Consider the following 14,136-nt stretch of genomic DNA (forward strand, 5'->3'; position numbering starts at 1 on the left):
AGAGTCAGATAATATGGATCACATAATCAGCTGATTGTTCATATTGTGTAAAGACAACATAGATATGATAAAATTGTATATAATTTCACGTTGCCCGGGAACATGTACGTCATAGGGAACTAGTATTCATTTTCATTTTTTGATATTCCCTGATCTTTTCTCATTTTCAAGTTTGGCTGTTAGCCAGCACATGATGCCATTGTTGACTTTGTTGACAAAATGCCACAATTTGAATAAAACATGATATATTCCCCTCCAAAATCTTCACATGGAATCTTTGACCAGTAATGATGTTTGTTATTTGACAATAAAACGTTAAAGTACTTACTTATGCTAAATACTTACACAAGCACAAGTATTATATGTGTAGACATTCTTGCTTTGTTCCTGGTCAAATGTGTGGTATAAAATCATGATATTTCGTACATGTACATTTGCAGTGATAAAATATGTTTACAGAGAAACTGTTTGCGAGCACAAATCTGCCCCAAATCTCATTCGAACCAAGATGGGTATTCATGCTGTCTAGTGTTTTATTGTGGAGGTTCATCCCATCTCAGTTCTGACATTGATGATGGTACGAGCTAATCTCTGTCTGGTCACAATAAACCGCCACTCATTTCATCTAATCTCAGGCTGGACATTCCACCATTTTCATACACCTTGCTCACGACAAACTCATATAAAGCATTGATAAGCCTGGACCCTTGGTCCTACGCCCGACGTGCTTGCTATGCTTATCTTGGTGGTAATTACACTCACCCCTTGATAAGCATATATTTCCAATATCTCCATTTGAATTGACCATTGCATGATGGGAAGTGTCATTTACGGTTAACGAGAGGACATTTCTGGAATTATTGGTCAAATGGACCATTGTGGACAGACTTGTAGCAATCTAGCATCTGTCTGTATCGTGATGGACGTTAATGACACCAAGGTGTAGTTACCTGTTTGTCGTTGACTGTGAGATCCTTTGTTACAACTGGAGTAATTAACAGTCTTTATCAACCAGGGCCACTATTATTGACAGTTGGACAGAATAGTAGTGTTCAGTGATAATGTTCCCAATCAATGAATAAACTGTCCAACAAGTATAGTCTGCTATACCTGTAATGCATATGATCAATCATACAGTTCTCTTTTGTGATCAATGTTTGGAATTATTCAGTGTTGAAATAAGCTTGACAGTCATTGTCATAAACCCTTGTGTTATTGACTGAAAATTTAGGCCAGCCCCAGATTAAAAACACATAGCCCCAAACCTCAAGGACTCTTAGCCCCACTTAATTTTAAGCACTCTTAACAGTATGCAAGTTTTCTTCATATTGTTGAGGGGGCACGGGTGGCCCAGTCGTCTGAGGCGCCGCAATTCGCTGTGCAGCGTTGTGTTCCTTAGGCATGCCAGAAACCTATGATTGTGGGTTCGAATCCCAGTTCACCCCGATTAGTTTCTAGGTTTGTCAGCACCATACCTGTGCTCGTGGGTTTCACCGAAGTGGTAAATGTCTGAGTGCGACGTTAAACAACAAACAACAAACAAACAAACAACAAACATGATAATGTACTTTTTGACTAGTATTTTTAATTTTGATATTAATTCACATAGACCCCCAAAATAGAGTCTGTACATAGGATCACAAAAGGTAAAAAAATGAAATCTAGAATTGCATGTATATTAACCTAGGTATCATATAAATCCTGACCTCTTAATTGCATCATGGGACACTTTTGGTCATGTGACATTCAGTCACCCAATCACAACAGGTGGCCAGATTAGAATATCAAAGCTTTCCAAGGAACTTAATATGCATACATTTTCCATTGACATCAGAATAAATCACTTGACTGGAGCATAATTGTCACCACAGACGGTATAACTTGTCTCAGAAGTACAATTGCCTGTGTTCATCGGTGTCAATCTAAGCTGTGACCCCTATTTGGTTCAACAAAGGTGTGTACTGGTCATTTAAGAGCCTTAGAAAGGGACTCTTGGGAGAGCCTTCTATGGCTTCAAGTGCTTCAGCCATGTGCTGGGTGTTAGGAAAATAGTATTAAGCAGTGGATACTGCAGTGGTAGAAATTGGCACTATAGTCCTTGCCAAACTGCCCAATAGTTAAGGTATCATAAGGACTAGTAGAAATTGGCCATTTGGTGGGGTTCACTATATGTTATCATTATAAGGAATAGTAGACTAAAACTGTTAGTTTCTATTGCTGTACTGAGCTGTTAACCATGTTAACCAGGGATATTTGCAGTAATAGTAAATGTAACGTCGCATCTGCATTATTTCAGCCACCTAGCGACAAAGTAATAGCAATATAAGCTCGAATAATTAGGCGATATATCTCAGTGTAGAGCTATGTTACCTGTTGATTTGGCAGTGCTAAATTATAAATTTGGAACCAAACTTTTCTTAAATATATTGACTTAAAATGAGCAGTTTTAATTTAGAGGTGGTTATCATGATTTGAAACCTCTAATTCACCTATCAAAGTATTTGACAGAAATGATCTGTAAGATAAGAATAGCCAGAAGATCTAGTGGCCTTCTTGTATTCAACTAACCCTTTGAAAATTTTACTAGCCAGAGGCCAGTGGGCTAGCGTTAATTCTCTGTTACCCTTTACGATCCTTGTGTTAAAAGTGCAAGAATAGTTTTGTTGAATAATTAGCCGTGAGAACTTTTTGAACTACACACAAGCTGACAGACTTCAGTAAATTGTTAACATGACCAATGTCATCATGGTCATATGCGTTTTCATAATTTTTACAAAAATTAACTTCTTCATGAAAAGTTTTGCGCATTCTAACTGCATGGTATTGTGAACAATAGCTTTTGTAAAGAACTTTCAGTATAAAAAGATGGTTTATTAATTTCATACTTTAGTATTACTGATGGAGGTTTGGTATCTGGCATCAAATTGTGTTATCATGTTTGCGTCTTTTTTCTTATTAAAATATCCGATGGGTTGTGTTATCGGCACATAACTGGCATTAGGACTTGAGAAACCTCCACCAAATAGTGCTTTGTCTTACATAATCATGTCAGTTGTATTCAAATATTCAAAACTACCTAATACACTTGATCCAAGTACATATCTAATGGAGGTGTTTGATCTGAGCAACGATTATCTCCGTGTCATGGAACAAGTGGAAACTTTTCTGCTTGGACTTGCATACAAGGTGCTCGGCTGTAGGGGGATTTGGAAGCCTATGTAGTTAGCCATTACTTTTGAATTCATCATTATGAGGAAATCTCCCATATCGCTTGTTGATGGCCGTGTGAGATAGGAAGTGTCCTAGGTATTATCACGTATTGATGAGGCGACTTAGTCCGACTTGCCCAGCGGTCATTAAGGCGAAAGGGGGCTTTTGCTAGCCCATCATAGCACTTATTGCACAACAGATTGCCTGTCGACCCGACGCGGGACAGTCGCGAACAGGTTGAGCTTGTTCCATTACTCTTCCAAATGAACCTGTTGCCGATTCGGACCAAACGTGATACTGATCCCTAGGCAAACTACTGCATAAAATACTCATTTGCTTTTGCAAATTTGTTGGTCATTTGCATCCGACTGCTCGTTTATTCTCATCATTCGCAGTCAACGTTAAAAAAACTCATTCCTCAATCAGACCTGTTTTTGAATAACATTACCCAATGGCTTTGGAGAGTTGCAATTTCACAGTTTAGAAGCTAATAGAGGCTCCCCTTTTAGTGTATTGGGGAGAAGAACGCGATTGTCCAAAGCGTCCTGTATTTATCTGCTTGTCGTGGCTTTGAATATATGAGAGAGACAGACATGATTTATTATCCAGCCTTATCATAATGTATTTCTTCATTTTACAATGATCCGATTGATGCCGAAATTCATGCAGTAGTAATTAAGAGAGGCATAATCCCATTGACAGCAAGAGGACCCCTTGGCAACTCCGATAAGCAGTTTGCTATTTCATTGTGGCAAAAGTTAGCTCAAAGTTTATTGCTTCATATTTAACAAAAAGGAAACACTATGAAAGCCACTTGTGCAGATTCTTGTTTGTCAATGACAGAACGTCTTTGTGGCGTGTTTTAGTGGGATTTAAACCGGTATTGTTCTGTGAATAGGGGGCCAAATAAGTGTTCAGAAAGTCAGGCCAGGGACAGCCCATCTTTGTCGTGATCAAACAAACATGGCTGCCTTTCTCTGTCATTTATCTTCATTATTTGTTCGACTGGTTGTCAATTTTGTTGTACGAAGTTCGTCTCCGTCGAACAACCTAAGTCAGTCATTCAAACATTCTGTTGGAGAATATTCTGTCTTTTGTGACAATCCAAAGCACATTGCCTACAAAGGATTTGAAAACCTTCGGTGTGGAAAATAGCCGGCTTAGAAATAAACACTTCTACTATAGTCAAACCTGTCTGAGAGCGTTGAGCCTTTTATTAACTGTCATTGCTAGCCAATTTTCCATGTGGCTGCGCAGAAGCAATAAGGCACAATATCAAAAAGTGATAGTTGGTCGAGGCTCGAACTCGGAAAGTCTCAAGTCGACCTTGCTACAAATGAAAAGACCTTTTGGTAACCTTTTATCTTTCTAATCTAACACATGGCTGACTTCAATACAGCGGCAAACAGCTGTTCTTATAGTGATTCTGGGTTGGGCGGACACAGTATTTTTGTGTATATAAAATGTATGTATAGAAAAGTTGTTAAGATATAGTTCATGTTGAGTGAATTCTGAACATGAAAGACTTCGAAAGTGAAATGATTGAGTAAGATCGGATATTGGACCTTGTGAGTCCGTTGTGCAAGACTAAATAAAGTGTATGGTGATTGAAGCTTTTCATCAGTAGAGTTGAATGGCATTATTTCGTGTGCATTATTTGATTTTTGAATGTTTGAATTTTAAGTGTGGTTTACATTTGTGAGAGTTCAGGGATTCATTTTCTGCCATCAATATTGCATTTCTGAAATTGTTCTTATTAGTGAATGACCTAAATCATAATAACTTGATTCAAACATTGCCATAATATTTCAGTGCCTGAAAACTCACTTAAAGTTATGATAGAAAAGAGTTTTATAGATAGTGAGAAGTTGCTTTATAACATAAAAGCAATGTTAAAAGGAAAAGGCTTCATTGGTCATAGGTAATATGCTCGATTCAAATGATTCATTAGCACCCTGTGGGGATTCTAGGGTAGAATAAGTCTCCAGCAACCTATGCCCCAGAAGAGGTGACTGAATCATAGGGTAGCTTTGTACACCGACAACATGGATCATATCTTACAATATCAGTCCCTGGACTGTCTTATCCAGACTCGATTGTTTACAGGCCACTGTCATATAGCTGAGAAGTGTGTCGTTAACACACACACACACACACACACACACACACACACACACACACACACACACACACACACACACACACACACACCACACACACACCACACACACATCACACACACATCACACCACACATACACACTCACACCTCAATCACACCACAATCACAATCACCACCACCACACAAAACCTCACACACAAACAACCACACCCCCGCACACACAACCACGCACACACACGCACGCACACACACAACCGCACACACACACACACACACACACACATTAGCAAAACTTTCATAGTCCCTATTTGATCAAAACATCATATGTCACCATCAACATTTACTCATGCCTTGAATATTGGTGAGAAAATGTCTACAGAGCATAGATTAATTTGATAATGATTTATGGTTTGAAAATCTATCAGATCTATGGTTTATATGAACTTTTGATAGCCAAATACCAGTGAAGTTGGTCTTGATTAAATCTATACTTCCTTCTGTGTGCAAGGTTAAAAAGCCCAGCTGCCTAAACAGTTCACGTTGGCCGTTAGTTCAATCGTGTACTCCTAGACTTCTATCACAGGTTTGTCAAGGCCCTTATTGATATACTCAAGTGGCTAAAGGCTACATTAATAGACACTATTTGCCTATTTATCTACTTTCTCGAACTCTTTAAGTATTATCACTTGATAAATTTTTGGTTGACAACAAGTGTGTTACTTCACATGAGCTTACCTTTATTGTGAATCTTGTTAAACTTCTTGTTTAAATACAAATGATTGAGAATGCAATTTAAAGGAGGAGAACCATATTTCTTAATAGACATGTGTGTGACTTTTCAACAGTCTGCGACAATAGATACCTTTAAGAGCTTGATGTCGTAAATAATGGTTTGGTTGTAGATTTCGAACCTGTCATTCTGTCATTGACTTGCACAAGATGTCGTCAATGGCCATTAAGTGTGTGTAAATAGCACAGTATAATTTCACATCATATATCAAAGCCTGTGTTTACAAACTGCAGCATGTTATCAAAAACCATTACATTAGTATATTATTTCTCAGATCTTTGACATTTTCACGCTTATTGTTGACTGTTAGTTATTTAGTAAATTTGGTTCTTTCCACGGAGGTGCTGAATACAGAATAATTAATGTCATTCCTGTTCACAGTGAAAGATAAACGAGACCTCATTTCCTTCCAAATGAAACTGACCCCTGGTCCGAGGTCGTTGATTTTGCCTCACATATTGTTTGAATAAGTTTATTAATTGAATTTAAATTTTCTGGGTGTCGTTGAAACGTACACTGATAGCGAGGAGGGCCATGTTAGGTGTTCATTCCTTGATAGAGCTATTAGGCTTAGTTGTGATATGAAATTGGTGTGTAAATTTACGTTATCTTGCTTGGGCTTGCCTCAACTGTCAGGTACATACCGGTTCTATTGTCAGATAGGTGAGTCTTCTCTTTCGCGAAACAAAGCACCATTTTATTTTGTATTCACATACATGGAGAGAATCTTTGCTTCTAGTCACTTAAGATATGTAAGTTTATAACTGGCTCATCAAAATTAATTCTATCAAGCAGTTTTCTGGGATGATACTTGTTTACTGTCAGAGGAAGAAATTAATATGTCCAGTTTATGAAGATTATTGGGCGTAAGTGTACTACCTTTTCTGTAATACAACTGTTGATATATTTATGAAAATCAAATTGTTAATTTGTTGTGTGGATTGTTTGGAATACTGTTTCCTTTTTATGCTTAAATTCTGGCTTTGAACTGAGCATTAGTTTTAATATTAAGTATATACTATCTATTCAAGAATAAAAACAACAGCATGATTGACATGAGAGAGCTTTAATTTCTTTAAGCAATTGTTTTTTTTGGTTTTTTAAATAATTCATTAAAAAATGTCAATATGAAGGTAGCATTTGGAAAAATAATATACATTTTTGAATTTTAATTAAGATGAACACAAAAGGAAGAGAATTTATGGATGTCAACTTCTTTATTATGAGGAACACAACGTTTCAGAGTACATCAGGTGAATGAAGGAGTAGGCATGTACTCCGAAACGTTGTGTTCCTCATTATAAAGAAGTTGACATCCATAAATTCTCTTCCTTATGCGTATCTCTTCTAAATGCCTTTCAAAGACAAGATAAACACAATGACATGTTAATTTCTTTAAAACAACAAAAACATTCAGTGGTTATTGATCTGTAAGGGAGAACTGAATACAACAATTAAATAAGGATGAAATCAAAACCAGTTTCTAACGTTTTAGCTTGTTTGCAATTATTAATTTCAATTTATTTGGAGTAAACATATTTCCTTTCTAACGAACCATTTTAAACTGCTGAAAATTATTTTTTGAAATGAGTGAATTTAATTGTCCCATAAATTATTTCTTGCTATGTTTTCAAAAAGCCAGATTAAAGGTGTAAAGTTTATCATAAAATTAGAACACTCTGTAATTGTACTTACATCTTTTTTACGCATGTACATATTGCGCTAGCTCTCTACAAAAGTGATATTAACTTTCCAGGTCTTATATCATGCTTCAACTGCCAAATTAATAAAGTATTTTTCTTATCAACACGTGTCAAAAACAAAACTGTTTTGTTTATGGAACATGTTGTTTTCAAGGCAAAGTTCATATTGCAATCGAGCAGATTGACAAAGGATTTCAAAGACACGTTCGTGGGATTGCTGCTATTAGCTGAACAGCATGAATTTTACCCAGATAATTACAGTGGATTTATGTCTGTTGAGTCTTGTTACATACCATGATATCAGAGTCCTTTATTTCAGCATGGTGAAGTCAGAAAGTTTTAAAGAGCCTTCCAGGATTGATATGAACAGGGGTTTACTTAGTCCTGCTCCATGACCGTGGAATATATTTATTTTATGAAAAAATAATAATCTAGATAATAATAATACAAAAGCAAGTCTAGCCAGCTCAAGCTAGCTCTATTCCACAGCATAGGGACATTTTGCATTTGATACAGATACCATAATACTAATCGAAATAAGTAAGTTTTTTTAGGTAAAAATCACCACTAGACGATGGATGTAAATAAATTGTCGAATAGTGATTGCTTTTTATTGACAAATGCAGGAATATTTAAATATAAATTATTTTAAAATAAGTTAACAACAGCACAAGACTCCAAACAATTTGTAATTTTCATCGTTGTATATGATATATTTTGAATTTGATACCCTTTGAATCAGGCAACTTCAAACTGAATAGAATAGACTTGAGTTTAGTATCACTTAACATAATTTATGACTGCAACAAAAATAACATTTTTGTTGCATGATATATTTTTACGAGAGACAATAAATTTGATTCCCTAGTGTAAAATCACATATCTCGGTCTTTCTCAAGTACACTCAAGTCTCCGTCAATGTTGTACTTGACACGTTTCTTTTGTTTTGAAAGAATGAATTCATCATTCATTCACGCTTGCTGAAGAGCTGAACAGTACCTAAAAGATCAAGATATAATTTGACAAAATTTATAGAGTCATGTTGTCATTAGATTGACTCAATTTGTGATGTATCTATGTTTTCGTTGACTTTCCACTTAGACAGAGCGTGACTTGGATCGTCAATAAATTTGGCTAAGTTGTTGGATTGACTGGTCTAGAAGATAACCCCAGAAGAATGTGATATTACCCTCTAGGTTAGTCAGAGTTATCTAGCAACCACAAGTTTCTTGTAGCTGTTTAACTGGCTTGGTGTCAACACTGTATACCACTACATGGACATCTTGAGTTTTTTCCATGCACTTGAAGGACATTCTGTGTAGGAGGATTGATTTAAAAAATTATATTTTTTGCTTGATATTCTGGCTTTGTTTGGATGTCAGTAGTGAACATCGTTTATCTTAAAGGTTATGAATAAGTTTGAGAGGTATTTAAATATTTATGGAGAAATAGTTATGTCTTTTCAGTGTTTATTTCATCTGTACAGAAATGAAGTTATATTGGTTTAGTGACTGGGATTTCTTCAAACTTTTTCCAAATTGAAAATCACATATGTTTTAGTCACATTCATAGTGGCTTGTTCAAGGAAGTAGTCACATTTTTGGCTTGTTCAAGGAAGTAGTCACATTTTTAGTGGCTTGTTCAAGGAAGTAGTCACATTTTTAGTGGCTTGTTCAAGGAAGTAGTCACATTTTTAGTGGCTTGTTCAAGGAAGTAGTCACATTTTTAGTGGCTTGTTCAAGGAAGTAGTTCCATTTTTAATGGCTTGTTCAAGGAAGAAGTCACATTTTTATTGGTTTGTTCAAGGAAGTAGTCACATTTTTAGTGGCTTGTTCAAGGAAGTAGTCCCATTTTTAGTGGCTTGTTCAAGGAAGAAGTCACATTTTTAATGGTTTGTTCAAGGAAGTAGTCCCATTTTTAGTGGCTTGTTCAAGGAAGAAGTCACATTCTTAATGGTTTGTTCAAGGAAGTAGTCACATTTTTAGTGGCTTGTTCAAGGAAGAAGTCACGTTTTTAGTGGCTTGTTCAAGGAAGTAGTCACATTTGTAGTGGCTTGTTCAAGGAAGTAGTCACATTTTTAATGGCTTGTTCAAGGAAGAAGTCACATTTTTAATGGTTTGTTCAAGGAAGTAGTCACATTTTTAGTGGCTTGTTCAAGGAAGAAGTCACATTCTTAATGGTTTGTTCAAGGAAGTAGTCACATTTTTAGTGGCTTGTTCAAGGAAGAAGTCACGTTTTTAGTGGCTTGTTCAAGGAAGTAGTCACATTTGTAGTGGCTTGTTCAAGGAAGTAGTCACATTTTTAATGGCTTGTTCAAGGAGAATGTCACATGTGACTAAAAGTGACTATCTTAGTAAATATCTAATGTGCAATTTGGAGCTTCCTGAAATATAACTGACATGACTGGCGCATTGCAAATGTAAACAATTCTACAAGCAAACCCACTTTTATGTATTGCTGTTGCAATATCGACCAAATGTCTTCTTTATAGTCCCAGTTGTTTCAGTGATGTTGAAAATGTGGTAGGATTGATTGAGGGCATGCTTAAAGGTCAGGGGTCAACTGCCAGAAAAACAAAATGGCCCATATAAGGATGGATATATGTGTACAAATAAACATTATTTAAGGGATTTAATCAGATAGGTATTTGCCCATGGTAAGGTCTGGAAGGTAATTTAAGGTACCAACGTTTACTACAATATCAACTCAACTCGAAAGGGTGCACGGGAATCATGCACGTTGAGACGCCCAATGCTAACACCATATTCGTGCGTGCGTGATTCCCGTGCACCCTTTCAAGTTGAGTTGATTGGTTCAACTGTGTCATATGGCCCTGTGACGCAGGGGTAGCATTATGCAGATGGCTGTTTCAATGAATGCTTGTTCCGCCCGTGACGAACAGGTCTGGTTGTTGATGAAATATAGTGATAGCTAAATAGACAGATTTTTTATTCATGCACACGTTGTCTTTAAATGTAATATCCAGTTATGTATGACTGTTTAATAATCTCATACCAACTTTGACTGGAGTAGGTCCTATAGTTTTTCAGATATTGTAGTAAACGTTGGTACCTTAAATTACCTTCCAGACTATAGGTTATTAGGCCATATTATCAGTATGGTTACAATCTCCACACACAGCTTCAGAGGGGCGTCAGGTGGAAGAAATCTGCCTATAGTAAAGTGCTGATACGTTACATGTAAAACATAGGTTCCCAATTTGAAGTTTTGACCCTAAGAGTTCAAAATTGCTTATGAATTTTGAATATGTTAGATTATGTTATCAACTCACAATGTCATCATAGAATGGTTTCTGTATTCGAGTTGAGATCTTAAAAATCCAAGCAAGGGACAGAGTTGCTTCACTTCTTTAATATCCATTTCATAAGATACAGCAAGGGTTTATTTATGAAACAGAAAATTTGCTATTTCTTTGCGAATGGGTGGATCGAAAGAACATTTGCTTTAGTTTCGAGTGGTAAGGTGATTTAGGATCAGCAGGAAATGAGAAACACAAATAAATGTATAAACAGCCTGTCTTTTTTTTCAACATTTCATTATTGTCACAAGTGGTTTTGTAGAGTGAGATTTTAAAAAATATTCTTTTTTAAGATGTTGATTTTGATTGTTTAGGAGCATACATATATATGTTGAATGTTCTGGTGAGACGATGTTCATATATTAATGTTTCCTTGTTATGTTTCAAGAAATTCCTAATGATCTTTTAATAAACTCTGTCCCAAAAATGTAAATATGACTCTTTGAGTTGACACCAAAATATCACATAAGATTCTTTTTTTGTCATTCATGCTTTATAACAACATTAAATAACCATGATAACATTAAATCCTGCAGGCCAATGAACTCACATGATAAACTTTCAAACAGAAAAAAACTAAGAACAAAGTACTTTCTCCGATTTGCCCTTACTTTATATGCCTTAAATATTGCAATACTTTGCAAACTTATTTTGCCAAGCTAATCCCAATGTAAGATCCAAATCATCCCAATCTGATGCGTGTACCACAAACATTAAGACCACGGTCACAGTAAATCCCTCTAAACCCTACACTTATCTGCCACTGATAAATCATAAAACTCCACTCCATACCTTCTGAACCTGGAGCGTTTGTACTATTTGAACTAAGAGCCATTCCTTTTTCATATTTATTTGACAATCGAGAGAAGCTGCCTAGTAAGCCATCGCACTATGCTAGTCTTCATGCTCCTGATAGGAATAAAGTCGTCTGCCCTTTTATGTTCAACAAGATAAAAATTGTTTGCGATTGTCGATGGTGGGTTGTGACATCGTCAATCTGGAGATATGACATGCTTGTTTGATGTCCTACAGGGAGGCTCTGGTCGGCATGTTCAGCGAAATCCTCAAGTGGAGGCCTATATTCCTGTTTGATTCTGTAATTAACTGAAGATCTTGTGTGATTATTTCATTGATTTATTCATGTCGAGACAATCCTCTTCGCACTGCCTTTTGATGGCAGTATTAGCAACGGCACTGCATGAAGATCAGAAAGCGTCATGGCCGCCACACGAGCAGAAGACATCTTTGATTATGTCTCATTTCCTTGACAAGGTTTTTATCTTGTGACACCCAACTCACTCGAGTCTTTCATGCCATTGACTAACCGCTTTAAGTTTACTTGTGGGAATCACAGAGGGATTTATTGAAAATTGTCTCCTAGAAACTTAGATTATGGCTGTCTTAGAGAGCCACTTTCTGTTGCTTTTCATTCTCCCGCCTACTGAATCTTAGTTCACTTTTTGACAGACGGCAATTTGCCGAGATTCCAGCAATATGAGATTATCAATTTGTAATTATGGGGCAGCAATCCTTGTCCATCAGTTGGATGTCTTTTGCCAATGGTTATTCTAACAGGATGAAACATTTCCATACTATTTCCCGGCTGCTAATGCAATGGCGTATTTTTCTTATGGGTAGATAGATTGCTGTTGAATCATTTTGTGGGATGAAAGTAGTTTTGATTGTTATCGTAATGAACAGTGCATATTTATTCAACTTCTTCAAGAACTAAAACAAATTGGCTACTGATAAAATTGATCGAATACTCGCTGAGCAAACGTTTTTTTCATTACACAGATCACAGACATATTTAGTTGGGAAAATGGATTTGAGGACAGCAAAATTAAAAATAAGTTGGCTTCAAGACAGTACTTAACATGGTAACATGGTTAGATGAGAAAACACATAAATGTTTTGATTAGTTATGTGGACAAATAATAAATAATACAAACATAGACAAAGTGATTTTTTTTTTGGGGGGGGGGGGGTAATTTCCAGGTTGTTCAAAAATCATACTGATGGCTGGAGTTGCAAATGACAAGGCTCTTAGATCATGTAGGTTGAGAGTGAATATTTTCATTACCATGATTACCTAATTTGTTGTCGATTAAGAGCAGGCTGTTTCGTGATCCAATTTGTAAAGAATAGTTGGGTTATTCAAGATTCAAATATCTGTTGTGTGTAAAAAAAAGTGTCATTGACATTTTGTGCCATGTTTACCATGTTTTCTCATTATTCTACCACTGGAATTGTTGGAAAGAATTTAAATGAGACAAACATTCACTACATGATATGCATGATGGAGGCTTATTTTTTTTAGAGAGATTATCTGCAGAATATTTTTAAGTTTTATAAATGTCACTTATTTAGAAAAATAATTGAATTATGTGTGCCTAATATATAGTATTTATTCCTAATACTTGATATTTATGATACTGAAACTCACATGAGTAATAGACTCTTTACATATAATGTCATTCTTAAAGTATAGGTATAATAAATATTTAAGACTTATTTTCATGTACTTGCTAATGTAACTTTCGAATGGAAACTTCGTAAGAATCATCGTAACAATGTCTGAGTCAACCGCCCCATATATATTTCTAAATATATATCGTTGGACCATAGGTTTTTGGACATCACACGTTTTCGGACGGCCATGTTTATCACAATTACTAGCGCTATAGCAAGGGATGTGGTATCACACAGACATTGTAAATACTCAGATGATGACCTGTTTTTTGGATAGTCATCTTTTATAAATGAGTGAGATGTTTTGCGGTTGTTCTTGTGATTAGCGAGTTAACTACGAAAGTTTCTTAAGCATCCAAAACCCCATAACACGGGGATATATAAATCTATAACCTACACACCAAGCAGTTATGCACATTGTATATAGTGCAACGGTTTTTGTTTGTGTGCATGACCAGTCACACATTGGGAAACTTTCTTCCGTGCAATAGTGTTTCTTGCAAGTAGACATGGCATCAATA

General features: G+C 36.1%; 1 protein-coding gene across 4 annotated transcripts in view; it reads left to right on the forward strand.

The window, feature by feature from the left end:
* LOC139479251 (E3 ubiquitin-protein ligase Rnf220-like) overlaps window positions 1-14,136 on the forward strand; it is a 53,484-nt gene that overhangs the window by 9,223 nt on the left and 30,125 nt on the right. The gene's annotated exons all lie outside the window — the stretch shown is intronic.

This window comes from Haliotis cracherodii, unplaced genomic scaffold (genome assembly GCF_022045235.1).
Source record: "Haliotis cracherodii isolate W230 unplaced genomic scaffold, xgHalCrac1.p SCAF_4, whole genome shotgun sequence".
Lineage (NCBI taxonomy): Eukaryota > Metazoa > Mollusca > Gastropoda > Lepetellida > Haliotidae > Haliotis > Haliotis cracherodii.